The 13562-nt window shown below is 41.5% G+C and overlaps 1 protein-coding gene across 11 annotated transcripts in view; it reads right to left on the bottom strand.

Annotated features, from left to right (window-relative positions):
- CYRIB (CYFIP related Rac1 interactor B) overlaps nucleotides 1-13562 on the bottom strand; it is a 153492-nt gene that overhangs the window by 74277 nt on the left and 65653 nt on the right. For 3 of the 11 annotated variants that reach the window (XM_057532188.1, XM_057532189.1, XM_057532190.1), the window contains exon 1: nucleotides 12601-12880. The exons of 7 other annotated variants lie outside the window; for them this stretch is intronic. The gene's annotated coding sequence lies outside the window, so the exon portion shown is untranslated. Of the gene's footprint in view, nucleotides 1-12600; nucleotides 12882-13562 lie in introns of those variants that run through there. One more of the 11 variants, XM_057532192.1, reaches the window with a different exon arrangement.

Below are 13562 nucleotides of genomic sequence, written 5' to 3'. Positions count from 1 at the left end.
TACATGGTACTGGCAGAACGAAAGACATGTAGACCAATGAAACAGAAATGAGAGTCCAGAAATAAACCCATATATCTACGGTCAATTGATTATCAACAATCAATATCAATCAAAAATACCAAGGCAATTCAATAGGGAAAAGGACAGTCTCTTTCAACAAATGGTGCTGAGACACCTGGATATTGATATACAAAAAGATGAACTTAGATTTTACCTCACACTATATACAAAAGTTAATTAAAAATGTATCAAAGGCCTAAATGTAAGAGCTAAAACTGTAAAACTTTTAGAAGGAAACATAGGAGTAAATCTCAGGACCCTGAGTTGGGCAAAGATTTCTTGGACACAGCACCAAAAACACGATCCTAAACACAAAAGAAAAAAAGATAAACTGGACTCCATCAGAATTCAAAAACCCTGCAACTCAAAAGAGACCATTAAGAAAATAAAAAGGGGGCTTCCCTGGTGGTGCAGTGGTTGAGAGTCTGCCTGCTAATGCGGGGGACATGGGTTCGGGCCCTGGTCTGGGAAGATCCCACATGCCGCGGAGCAACTAGGCCCGTGAGCCACAACTACTGAGCCTGCGCGTCTGGAGCCTGTGCTCCACAACAAGAGAGGCCGCGATAGTGAGAGGCCCGCGCACCGCGATGAAGAGTGGCTCCCGCTTGCCGTAACTAGAGAAAGCCCGCGCACAGAAACGAAGACCCAACACAGCCAAAAATAAATTAATTAATTAATTTAAAAAAAAAAAAGAAAGAAAATAAAAAGACAAGCCATTGACTGGGAGAAAATATTTGCAAATCATGTATCTAATAAGGAACTTGGATCCAGACTATATAAAAGTACTCTTATGACTCAGAAATAGACAACGCAATAAAAAATGGGCAAAAGATTTGAAAAACATTTCACCAAAAAAGATATAAAAATGGCTTTAAAAGATATTCAGCGTCATTAGTCATCAAGGAAGTGTAAATTCAAACCACAGTAATATATCACTTCACACCAACTAAAACTGTCATAATCCAGGGACTTCCCTGGTGGTGCGGTGGTTAAGAATCCGCCTGCCAATGCAGGGGACACAGGTTCAAGCCCTGGTCCGGGAAGATCCCACATGCCGTGGAGCAACTAAGCCCATTCGCCACAACTACTGAGCCTCCGCTCTAGAGCCCGCGTGCCACAACTACTAAAGATTACATGCCTAGAGCCCGTGCTCCACAACAAGAGAAGCCACCGCAATGAGAAGCCCGTGCACCGCAACAAAGAGTAGCCCCCGCTCACCGCAACTAGAGAAAGCCCGTGTGCAGCAATGAAGACCCAACGCGCCAAAAATAAATAAATAAATTTATAAAAATAACTAAATAAATAAATAAAATAAAATTGTTATAATCCAAAAAGACAATGACAAGCGTTGGGAGGATTTGGAGAAACTGAAATCCTCATATGGCAGTCTGGACAATAGCAGGTTTTTAAAAAATTAAACATAAATTTACCATGACCCAGCAATTCCTTTCCTAGGCATCTACCCAAAAGACATGAAAACATATGGCTGCACAAATGTTCAAAGAAGCATAATTCTCAATAGCCAAAAAGTAGAAACAGGGACTTTCCTGGTGGTCCAGTGGTTAAGAATCCACCTTCCAATTCAGGCGACACGGGTTCGATCCCTGGTCAGGGAACTAAGATCCCACATGCAACGCAGCAACGAAGCCTGCACGCTGCAACTACTGAGCCCGCGTGCCACAACTAGAGAGCCTGAGTGCTGCAACTATTAAGCCTGAGCACCACAACTAGAAGGAAGCCCGCACGGCACAACGAACAGCCCGCGCACCGCAACTAAGACCCGACACAGCCAAATAAATAAATAAATAAATATTTTTTAAAAAGAGACAATCCAAATGTCCATCAACTGGTAAATGGATAAACAAAATGTAGTATATCCATATAATGGAATACTACTCAGCAATAAAAAGGAACGAATTATTGGTGTACACGTGACCCTTGAATAACATGGGTTTGAACTGCACAGGTCCACTTCATGTGGACTTTTTTTCAATAAATATGCAATAGAGTTAAGTACTACATGATGAGGTTGGCTGAACCTGAGAATGCAGAACTGCAGATACAGAGGGCAGACTGTAAAGTTATACACAGATTTTCAATTGTCTATATATACTATGTTTTTCCCTATACATACATACTTATGATAAAGTTTAATTTATGTTAGGCACAGTAAGAGATTAACAACAATTAATAATAAAATAAAACAATCATAACAACTTACTTTAATAAAAGCTACGTGAATGTGGTCTCACAATATCTTATTGTACAAATTTAACACTTTTTCCATCTTAACTAAGCACTTATACACTGTGGCCATAACTTCTGCAGTTTGAGGTGTGACAGTAAAACAAGCACAAGTTTCTTTTTCCTTCTTCACAATTTCACAAACAGATTTGCTCTTACCTTAGATCTTAGCAACCTCTGAATACGACTTTTTTTCTTTCCTTATTAAGTCAAGAACTTTCACCTTTTCACTTAAAGGAAGCACTTAACAGCTTCCCTTTGGCATATCCGAATTGCTAGCATCACCACTCTTGCAGTTGGGGCCATTATTAAGTTAAAGAAGGGTTACTTGAACAGAAGCACTGCGAAACCATGACAGTCGATCTGATTACCCAGATGGCCACTCAGTGACTAAGGAGAAGGATATACTGGACAAAGGGATGACTGACATCCTAGGCAGGATGGAGTGGAACAGGCACAAGATTTGATCATGCTACTCAGAACAGCACACAATTTAAAACTTATGAATTGTTTATTTCTGGAATTTTTCATAGAATATTTTCAGACCCAGGTTGACCAGGCTGAAACCACAGATAAGGGGGAACTACTGTAAGCGGTTACCTGGGGCTGGGGGTAGGGATGAAAATGAAGTATAATAGGGAACAGGGAACTTATCGGGTTGATGGTAATGTTTCAAAACTGGATTATGATTCAGTAAATTCAGTAAATTTTCAAATTCAGTAAATTTCCTAAAAATCATAGTATTATACAAAGTGGGTGAATTTTATGATAGGTATACTTCAGTAAGATTGTTTTTAAAACAATAGCAGGAAAAAAGTTAACACATGGTTATGTTTATTGACGGAATTACTGGTTTCTTCTAGATGCCAAAGTTAAAAATCAGTGATACAACAAAACTGTGTTAAAAGAAAATATACATTAAAATAGCATATCATAATAGCACACGTAACACTTATCTCCATTATCAGGACTATAGGTGATTTTTACTTTCTACTTTTCTGTACAGTACTTCAGAGTCATGGGAGTACATCTGTTTGACCAAATTAGCTAACAGCCCCTCATCTTTACTAAGATTAAAAAAAAAAAAAAGTCACCTGCTTCTTCTATATTAATTATATAATCTGGCTATACAGGATTATAATAGGAATAAAGCTATATAAAGACAAACACACACATATGGATATTACATATTTGTATATTCCTATACCAGAGACTAAAAAAGAAAGCAGAATTATCCAAAGTCTGCTCCAGAACTCTCTGGATAGGAATCCAGCAAGGTCATACCTAAAGAGAAGGGAACTGAAGGTAAATTCAACATATGCTTTAACCCAAATGAATGTAATGAATGAAGCTGACTTCTTGGTACTTTTGAAAATAGCTTGGTAAGTATATTTATGAAATACCAGAACATGTTAAATATTTAAATCTATTCACTACTATTCAAGTAATGAATAGTTCCTAGCAGTCTTTTCCAGAAACCTCAACTAACTCATGAAAAGGTAACTTACAGTTCCCATTTTACAGAAGACGATGGAAAAGAGTGTATATAAAGATTTTAGGCACAATGAATTAGTTAAGAAGCCCTGATGTGCAATGTGACCTTGCTACAAGGGGAAAAAAGTGCCTGGGATAAATTGTCTTAGAGCACCTGTTTAACCCTACTTTATGACTTGAGGGCAGTTTCCTGTAACACCATAAACTAGTTATACTTTTTAAAAAACTGTTCTTTCATTTTTCACTTGTGAGGCCCAAATAAAATCCTAGAAGGGCTCTGAGAGACCAGAGGCAGTAAAAGGACTTCACAAAAAGTTCTGCTTGTATACCTCAACTAGGAAGAATTTCAAAGTGCTTAAACATGTTAAAAAATTATTTAAATGCATAAGCTATCTACCTATCCAAACTAGACAAATTGAGAATGGTTTAAAAAGTTAAATTTGATTTTAATAAAACAAGATAACACTATTTTTAAGCTGCTTATAAAGAAAACACTGAAAATCAACTAAAATGAAGTTCGTAAAAGGCACACATTAAATATGCTAATAGACTACTAAAAAGGGGTCAGTGACACATACCAAAGACAGAACACTGGCCAGTTGTCACCATGACACATACTATAATGGAACTTAGGCACACCCATTTCAGAGGGTTGCCAACCCCAGGCTACATATTTTGACTATTGCTTCAACATACTGTTCTATAAATAAAAAGAAAAGCTTTAGTTTAATTATATTCACATTTTAATATAGGAAGTCCCACTTATCAAAGACTATTTCCAAAATGCTTCAGCCTTTCATTTTTAGGCATCAACCTACTTTTACCCACTAGCAACTGAGCACTAGTGCCACCATAACTAGAAGATTATTTTACATTTCCAAGTCTAAATTCATGTACACTTTAAGCCAAATGAATGGAATAAATGAAGCTGACTTCTCTGTACCTTTAAAAACAACTTGGATAAATATATTTACTTAATATCAGAACACATTAAATATTTAAGTCAAAAGAAGTTCAAACATAATCTTCAGCAAGTAAAGCCAGCTTTCAAAATAATACTTCTATAAGTATTGTTTACAGAAAAAAACTGGAAAGAAGGATTTAGAAAATGCAAGTTGATAAAATGGAGCCCTACCCCCTTAAAAAACAAAACAAACATGAAAAACTGCAAGTTTAAACCTCCCTCCAACTATGCTAGCCTCTCCCCTAAATCTATACTGTCTCAAGATCTAGAGAAAAAGAAGCCTCACTTAAAAAAACACTGTACTTAATTAACATTGTTTTGTTTCTTAAAACTTGCCAGAATTCTAAGTAGAGCAATGTAGTTTGATATAAAGAAAAGCAAAGTGGTCCCATTCCTTGCAACCCAAGGTGGTTTTCTCATATTTCACTTTAATGTTCCTGAAATTCTACATATGATTTTTTTTTTCAAATCAAAAGGCATCTGAACATGTTAGACATTACTTTTTGAGTAAATGTTATTGGTTAGCAACTTACCTTGGAGAAAATTAATCCCAAAATTCCACGGAAGTCATTGCATAGAGGTTTGCCCTCAAAAACAAATCAAGGACATGAACACCAATAATAATACGTATTGTGTTCTTAGTATATGCCAGCTTCTTTTTAAAGTCAGATTTATTGAAGTGTAATTTACATATGCTGGGAAACAATTCTCTATAGGTCTGTCTTGTTAATATGTTGCAAGCAGAGGTACCAACTGCCTTTTGCTTCGAACTGAACTATATTTTCAAGGACATCCGTGCAGCAAACAGCCTTGAAAGATAAAGACAGTGGCTCCCTCTGGAGCAAAGGATGGACATGCTTACTGTCCCGTATAATGTATCCCTCTAGAGCAAAGGACAGACTTGCTTACTGCTCATTACAAAAGATTTGGGTTCCCTAAACGCAGGGCTTCTCTCCAATATGGACCACTATGGGTGCCTGAGAATCAGGAAACCATTACAAATGCTGATACGCTGGCTACTACTATTACTGAGAGGAATAAACTGTCCTTCATCTCTTACACAGGAGTCTCATGTCTTCTACCAGCATCCATGAAAACGTGGCAGGGAAACTTATTCTCTTCAAAGTAGGATAAGATCTCAGATCATCATGATTCTGCAGTTTTGGCAACAAGAATGGGATACTGACATAGCCATGACTTCCTAGGAGAGAGAGAATAAAGGCCCCCTGAGGTCAGAGTTCTGGGAAATGAGAAGACACACTAGAATCAGAGAGTGATCCTGTTGGTGGGTGGACAGAAGGTGGGAATAAGGATCCCCACTGTCCGGTTAATGAAAGGAGTTGAGTTCATGTTTGGAAACAGCGCAGTGAGAAGTGGGATCAAAATCAGGCATTGAAATGGTGACTTGGCTGTTACTCATTCTCCCCTGGGCTGGCAGAGGAAGGGATGTGTCATGATGATGGGCAACAAGCGTTGTGTCTCCAGGTGAAAAGCCGTGACTGCTGAGCCAGAGTCCCCAAAGCTAAAACAGACTGTGTAAGTAATGATGACCTTGCTGACAATATAGAGCTTTAGACGGACCAAAAGTATTAGAAATTCTTTTGGCTGAATCACAAGGGAATGACCAAAAGTGAATACAAAGCCTTGATTCCTGGCACAGAGTTGCTCTCTCCCTCCTGCCTCCTTCTCTATCCCTCTCTACTACTATCCCCAAACTCTTCTGCTTTACAGAGAAAAATAATAAGGGATAGGGCTGAGGTCTCCCTGACCCCCAAGAAGGACTGAAGGCCATACAAACCCCTGAGAAGCTGTCCAGGAAACTTTAGAGAGGGACTCAAACTTTTATGGCTCTCCTGGATACAAACACCCTCCTATCTGGTCCCACAGAGGAAGGGACATCAGATTCAGCTAATAGGGTTTGGGCAGGATTTACAGTAGGGAAGGGAAATGAAGCGACTTATTGCTGGGGCTCTTTGGGCCAATCCAATGTCCTCTTGTTGTTGCTTCTACATCCATCCTCATGTATAGTAGGAACTTATGTGGTATACGGTTGTACTTCCCCTTCCTATATGTCCCAGAGGGGATTCTCCCGATCAGGAAGGGCTGCATGTAGAAAAGTGCTAGTATTCTAGTACCTTTGGGGCTCCACAACCCTCATAACCATTTTTAGTCACAAGTCTCTGTGACTCATGATTTTACTGATTGGAGCCTCTGACAAAGGTGCCACCTGTAGGTGCCCCTGGGGTTGGACTCTTCTGCCTTCCTGACACAGCTATCAGGCACGCTCCTTTTGTTAAGCAGCTATTAGCTTGCTACTGGGCTCTTGTGGAAACTGAATGCCTAACTCATGGAGGCCTCATAAGTTCGAGTCTGATATTCCTATTCTGGGGTGGATCAACTCATACTCAATGACTAACAATATGGAGAGTCAACTGAAAATGCGTATTTGCAAATATAGCTGGACTGCCTTAGCCCCACATCTCAACTTTACATGAAAAAGTGGCAGTGAGCCCTCTGGGGGAAATTCATCCTCTACTCTACCACTGGACACAAAGTTATGCGTTCAATGGAGCCCACATCCAGTTAATCATCAAATCTTGTAGACTTAACATCACCCCTCCATTGTCAATAGGGGTACTGATCACTATCAATTCTTTCCTGGACTTTAGCAACAGCCTTTTAACTTGCTCGCCTGTATTCAATCTTACTTTACCTTCAATCCATTCTCCAACAGCTGTCAGAACAATCTTCTGAAAAGACGAATGAATATTTCACTCTCATCCCTTTTAAAGTCCTACGATGGTTTCCCCTGGCCTTCAGTCCAAACTGACTTGAACTTGTTAACATGACTCAGCCAGCCTTACAGCTTACTTACTGTCTACCTCTTTCTCACACCTCCTTTATAACCTGTATTACTGCCATACAGAACCAATAACCGTCTCTAAGATGTACAGGACTTCTCTTATCTCCAGGCTCTGGCCTCTCCTTCTTCCGATGCACATGCATTCTCCCTTCTGCCCAACTGACTAATGGTCCACTCTTCAGATCTTAATTTAGATGGCATTACAACATGGGCATTTATCCTGACTCATAAAATAAGATTAGGTACCTGCGAAATTCATACTGTCTATTTTTCTCTATCTTTTCTTCTACTGTAAAAAAGGGACCCCTAACATTTTATTCACTGTTATATAACCCTGCTTATGTGCTCAATAACTACTTGGGTAATTAATGGCAATCATATACCAGGTATTGTGCCAGGTGTCAAAGAAAACAAACGATCAAAACCAAAAAAGAATTGTAATGAACATTCGACTTAGAAATGCATCACATCCTTCCCTATTATGTTGCATTGAAATTAATACAAAAATTTCACAAGAGTGTTATGAGGCACGTAGCAGAGATAGTATTATTCCTATCTTATAGATCTGACAATACTATCAGACAAGAGCAAATCAGGGCTTAAATGCAATGTTTTTGTCCATACATACTAAAATTTTACAAGTAGAATCTATCAATAAGCCAAGTTGAGAATTCCCTGGCGGTCCAGTGGTTAGGACTCCGCGCTTTCACTGCCAAGGGCCCAGATTCGATCCTGAGTTGGCAACTCAGATCCCACAAGCCATGCGGCATGGCCAAAAAAAAAAAAAGAGCACAAGTCAACAAACTACAAAAGTGCACTTCAAGAACTAGTTATTCTCCGTTTTCATTTAAATTAGCGCCTTCAATTCTCCACTACCCTCACTTAGAACAGAAAAATGGCATAAATAATCCCCCAAATAATAATATCTAGGAATATGTCAGAATTTTTTTTCACAGCGTTTTCTCAAACTGTTTGACCTTAGTAGTCAGTGTAATTTGGATTATCTGAGAACACGCCAATTTAAAACTGGGAGGAGGATTTTAGGCACAGTATATGTAGACACAGTGAAAAGTGTATCAGCTTAAATTTAACATAGACCAGACATAATGCACCAACTAGAATACATCAAGCAGAGATTACTTGCATGGCAGAAAATAACTGTACAGGATTGAAAGCTTCACAATGCTGCACAGAATAGTACCACAGAACATCATCTTTTCAAATTAAATAGATACAAAAATACATCTTTGCATTAGGTCTTCTTTTTAAACAAAATCACCCAATGTCTTTGTAAACAGCCATTTTCACCCATGGTACCACAATCAGGAAGTGGCACATGTCACAAGAAATGCGTACAGTTAAAGAATCAAAATTCTTAGAATGATTTCCTTGTTTAAATAGGTTTACAAATGTCACTCATTTGCATTGCAATATACTTGCATGAGTGTGGAAGGGGCGAAGCTACAGCCAGCGAGCAGGAAATCATAATCCTGTGTGTGCTCAGAGAGTAAAGAACAGTGAACACTATCCATCCTGTGTGGCAGGTGAAAAAGTCTGGAGATCTGCTGCTTTAAGTAAGCCTTCTAAATATATAACATAAAATACAGGACCTCAAATTAGTACTTTGAAACAGAATTTTAGGGAAGACTACAAGTCACAGAGGCCTGGGTTTAAATGCCAGCCTTCCTCATCCTACTTGGGCATGTGCTTGGACAAGTTACCTAAGCAGTTTGAGCCTTACTTTCCTAATGTTAATTAACAATTAACTAGGAATTAACCTACACCTTGCACAGCTGTCATAAAACTAACTTAATGTGTACAGAGAACTTGGCACAGAGGTGTTCACTGTGTAACAATTAAGAGCCAAGACCCAGATCTACCACTTAGTAGTTGTGTCACTTTTGTTACTTAACCTTAGTTTCCCAGCCTGTAAAATGTAAATACTAACACCTATTAGCATTATGGTGTTGTAAAGATTAAATGTCTTACAACACTGCCTGGCAAGAAGCACACACTAGGTAAGTGTTAGTTACTAATAATGTCATTATCATCACCACCACTGAAATGTTAAGTAACCATTGCCACATTATTGGATTATTCCTTACATTTCTACTATATGAAAAAATGCTCCTTGAAAAATTAACCTAATTTAGTGAACTGATCATAGTATAACATGAGCTCACACATTCAAGAATTTTTATGCTGACTTTTAGAAACTTTAAATGCACAGAAATTATCTGAATTGACCACTGCTCATGAATGCTGACAAGATACATGTATCAAATACCCATTCTAAGTGAACAAATCCATTCAGTGAACTAAAGCATAACACAAACCAATGTCTATTGTACTTTCTCCCCAAAGATTTCAAAGCAGTTTAAAATAATCAAATATAGCAATCCTCAAAATGTACAAGTTACCTGAAAAAACTGCAGCTGAGAGCAATCAACATCTTTCTCCAAAACTTTTGCCACATAATTGCAAAACAATGTTAGAGTCAAACTCTTTGCAACCCTGCCATTCATTCAATTAGTCAAAACATTTACTGCATATCCACTGTGCACTAGGCAGGCACTGTGCTAAACTCTGGTGTAGTAACAGAAAAGGAGAGACCAAAAGTAAGAGTGGGCAAGCCACTAACAATATTATTAAATATTTTGAAATTTTATAATTTTGTTTTCCTTGAACAGTGAAAGAGCAAATTATAGGCTCTAACGGTTGAGTGCATCAATACTTAATTAGTTAAGTAACCTCATATAAGTGACAGTACAATATTTTCCCCATGGAGACTAGGATTAAATGAAATAAGCATCCCTCTCTACTGCTCAATCAATTACTTACTAAGTAAAGGTAAATGGCCACATCAAATGAGTCAAGTAATCTCAAGAGTGACACTAACATAATTTTTTACCCATTTTGGGGGGAAAGTTCAGAGAAATAAATCTTAAATTTGATGTTACATGTCACCTGTAACCTATCAGAAATAAGCTACATTCACTTAGTTTTACTCAGCAACTGAAACTGCATTTTTGCTGAAGCGACTAGGACCAATTACTAATCATGCCTCCCTCTGATGAACCATTTTCTTAGGAGAGAAAAATCTAGCCTCGATGCAATTATCAAATAATCTAGAGTTCATACTATATATCCTACATTTTACAAAACAAGAGTTTCCTCTCAAGTAGCTACATAACTGTTAAAGTTTTAAGGAATTTAAAAAATATATTATCTAGCAATATTGCCCTGCCAAAAAAATGCAATCTTGACTCTGAATTAAGTAATCTTAGTGCTTAAAGTGGTCATCCAAAACCTGAAAGGGGACAACCAACAAACCACCTTTTTAGTACCTAGCTCCCCAGAAGAAAGGGCTGTTAGGAAAATGCTATTAATATTGATAGCAATTGTATCACACTGATACGCAGGTAAGTGTACTTGAGGACTAAGTACCTTCCTTGGAGTTCATCATTATGGACTATGAATGTCACATAAAAAAAAAAAAAATGCTGTCATTTCATTTTATGAATGCTGAATCAGGCAGTTTTAGTTAACTGCAACACTTTACAAGCAGGCTATCAAATAAGCCCCAATTATCAAGTTGTTTCAGACACAAAGCTTCTGTTTCTATTAAGTATAATTAAAGAATTAAAAGGATCAGTGTATTTTTCTTGAGATATATTAGTCTAAAATGATTTGCAATAAGTCCCTGAACACCCAAGTGACTGAAATTCCTTCAGCTATTCCAAACACTCCTCTGGAATGCCAGTCTTCCAAATGGCAAGACTGTAAGAACACACAATTGATAAATTGATACTCATTCTCTACATTAAACATTAAGGAGTAAAAAAATGGCAAGCTCAATAAATTCACAGGAGGGGGGAAAAAAAGTGTAAACAAATGCCCCAAATCTGTCTTATCCAGAATGGCGTTTTGTGGTACTGCACGAATTCAGGCATTTCATCAGCATTCGGCACACCGGGGGCCACTCAGTAACTAATGTTGACAAATGAGCCGAGAAAAAGTCTCACCAACAAACAGTATTAAGAGGTAATGTTGCAAATCAGTCACGGAACCGCGCGGGAAGGAACGTGGAGGAATCGAAAGAGTAACAATCTTCCGCCAAATTTTACATTCAGAGCAAATTAATCCATCATAGATACATACTTCTCCGGGGCGGGGGGCAGAAAGAGCGAAAGGAGATATTTGGTACGACCCAGAATAGCCATGCGGACAACACACACACACACACACACACACACACACACACAGCAACTGCCACTTCCATTACAGTTTGACAGTCATGGATTTGGGTAATTAGAGTAGAAATGTGTGTTCTCAAAACACACTAAGACCACACCCTAGGACTGAGAATCTGGACTTTAAATGCTGCGAAGTGAGGTCAACGCAGTACCTAAGGTGGACGGTCTGGCCGCACAGGTGGAAGGGATGGGGGCACCAACTTCCACGCGGGTGACCGGGAGGGCCGGGTGTCCGGGCGAGGCATGGCGGAGTCCGAGGGAGAAGGGGGTGTGGACTAGGGACCAGCACCGGGAGAGAGGGAAGGAGAGAAGGCGGCCGCTAGGAGTAAAGGGCGGTGGGAGCTGCGGGTAGGGGGCGAACGTCGACGCGGGGGGGGAAGAACCCGGGGAGCCAAAGGTCACGGGCGGCGGCAGGGTTCGGGGGTGGGAGGGGGCGGCAAGCACGCGCGCGGAGGTGCGAGTGGAAGGAAGCGGCGGAAGAAAGGAAGATCCGAATGAATGAGTGCCGCGGGGGCCCGGGTCGCGGAGGAAGGGGCCGGGGGCGCCCGCGGAGACGCAGCCGCAGCGCCGGGGCGGGCCCCCGCGCCAGAGGATGAGGAAACCCCGCACCGGCGCCGGTCCCACCGCACCCGCCTCTCCGCCAAAATGGGGTCGCGCGCGGAGCAGGAAAGCGAGGACTGTGAGGGAAGAGGGGAAAATGGTAAAAATAAATCACTCACTCTCCGCGCGAACCTCCAGGCTCTCTCAGCCCCGCTCCTCCGCGCTCCTCGAGCCGCGACGGCAGCTCCTCAGCGGCGCTAGGGGGAGCCCCGGGCCCGGAGCGGGGCAGCGGCGGCGGCCGGACCGGGAGCCCCTCCGCACCTGCCCCTGTGGCGGAGCCGCGACGAGCCAGGCGGCGGCGGCAGCGGCGGCAGCGGCGGTTGGGAGCTGGGAGGGCAAGTGACCCGGATGTACAGGGTAACGGCGAGGAGGGGGAGGGGGGAATGCCAGGAAGTGAGTGCGCCGCGGACCTGTCCGGCCGTGCGCATGCGCCGCGCGCCCGCCCCGTAAGGTAAATCCTCAGCCTTCCTTCCCCGCCCCTCCTTCCCCGCCCCTCCCCAAGGGGGCGGGGCGAGGCCGAAGACAGGTGGTCCGGAGGGCTCAGCTAGGAGACGAAGGGGGCGCGGCCACCTTGTCCGCTCCCCCCGCCCTCCTTAAAGGGGCAGCACTTTCGCGCGGAGATGGCATCTGGGTGAGTCGGGGTCTTGCAGCCGTCTCGTTTTACAGATGGAAAACTGAGGTTCAGGGTAACGGTGACCTGCCTCAGGTCAGCGAACTCAGAAATGTTAGAAACTGGAACTCGAGACTCGCGGATCGGGGCTCTGTGCTGAACCCATCAAAGTCGTCACATACCATCACTCCCCCACGCGTGGAATGGCTGGGCTGGTGGGCACGCCTTTCCCTCTCTGCCAGGTACTGAGCCTCACACTCCCTGACACGGCAGATGCGCTTAGCAGGCTCCCCAGAGCCGAGAGGTACTGGGGGTGCGAAGGTATCGCCTGCGAAGGTATCCTGGAGACGCCCTTGGGAGGTGTTAAATAATCAGTCTGAGGACAGAAATCAGGCGCCACGTGAGACTTGTACGGTGCTACCCATAGCACTTTCAGATAAACGAGACTATGTTCTGGGGTCTGCTCTGGGC

The sequence above is a fragment of the Balaenoptera acutorostrata genome, chromosome 17 (genome assembly GCF_949987535.1).
Source record: "Balaenoptera acutorostrata chromosome 17, mBalAcu1.1, whole genome shotgun sequence".
Taxonomy (NCBI): Eukaryota; Metazoa; Chordata; class Mammalia; order Artiodactyla; family Balaenopteridae; genus Balaenoptera; species Balaenoptera acutorostrata.
This window is presented reverse-complemented; position numbering and strand designations above follow the sequence as displayed.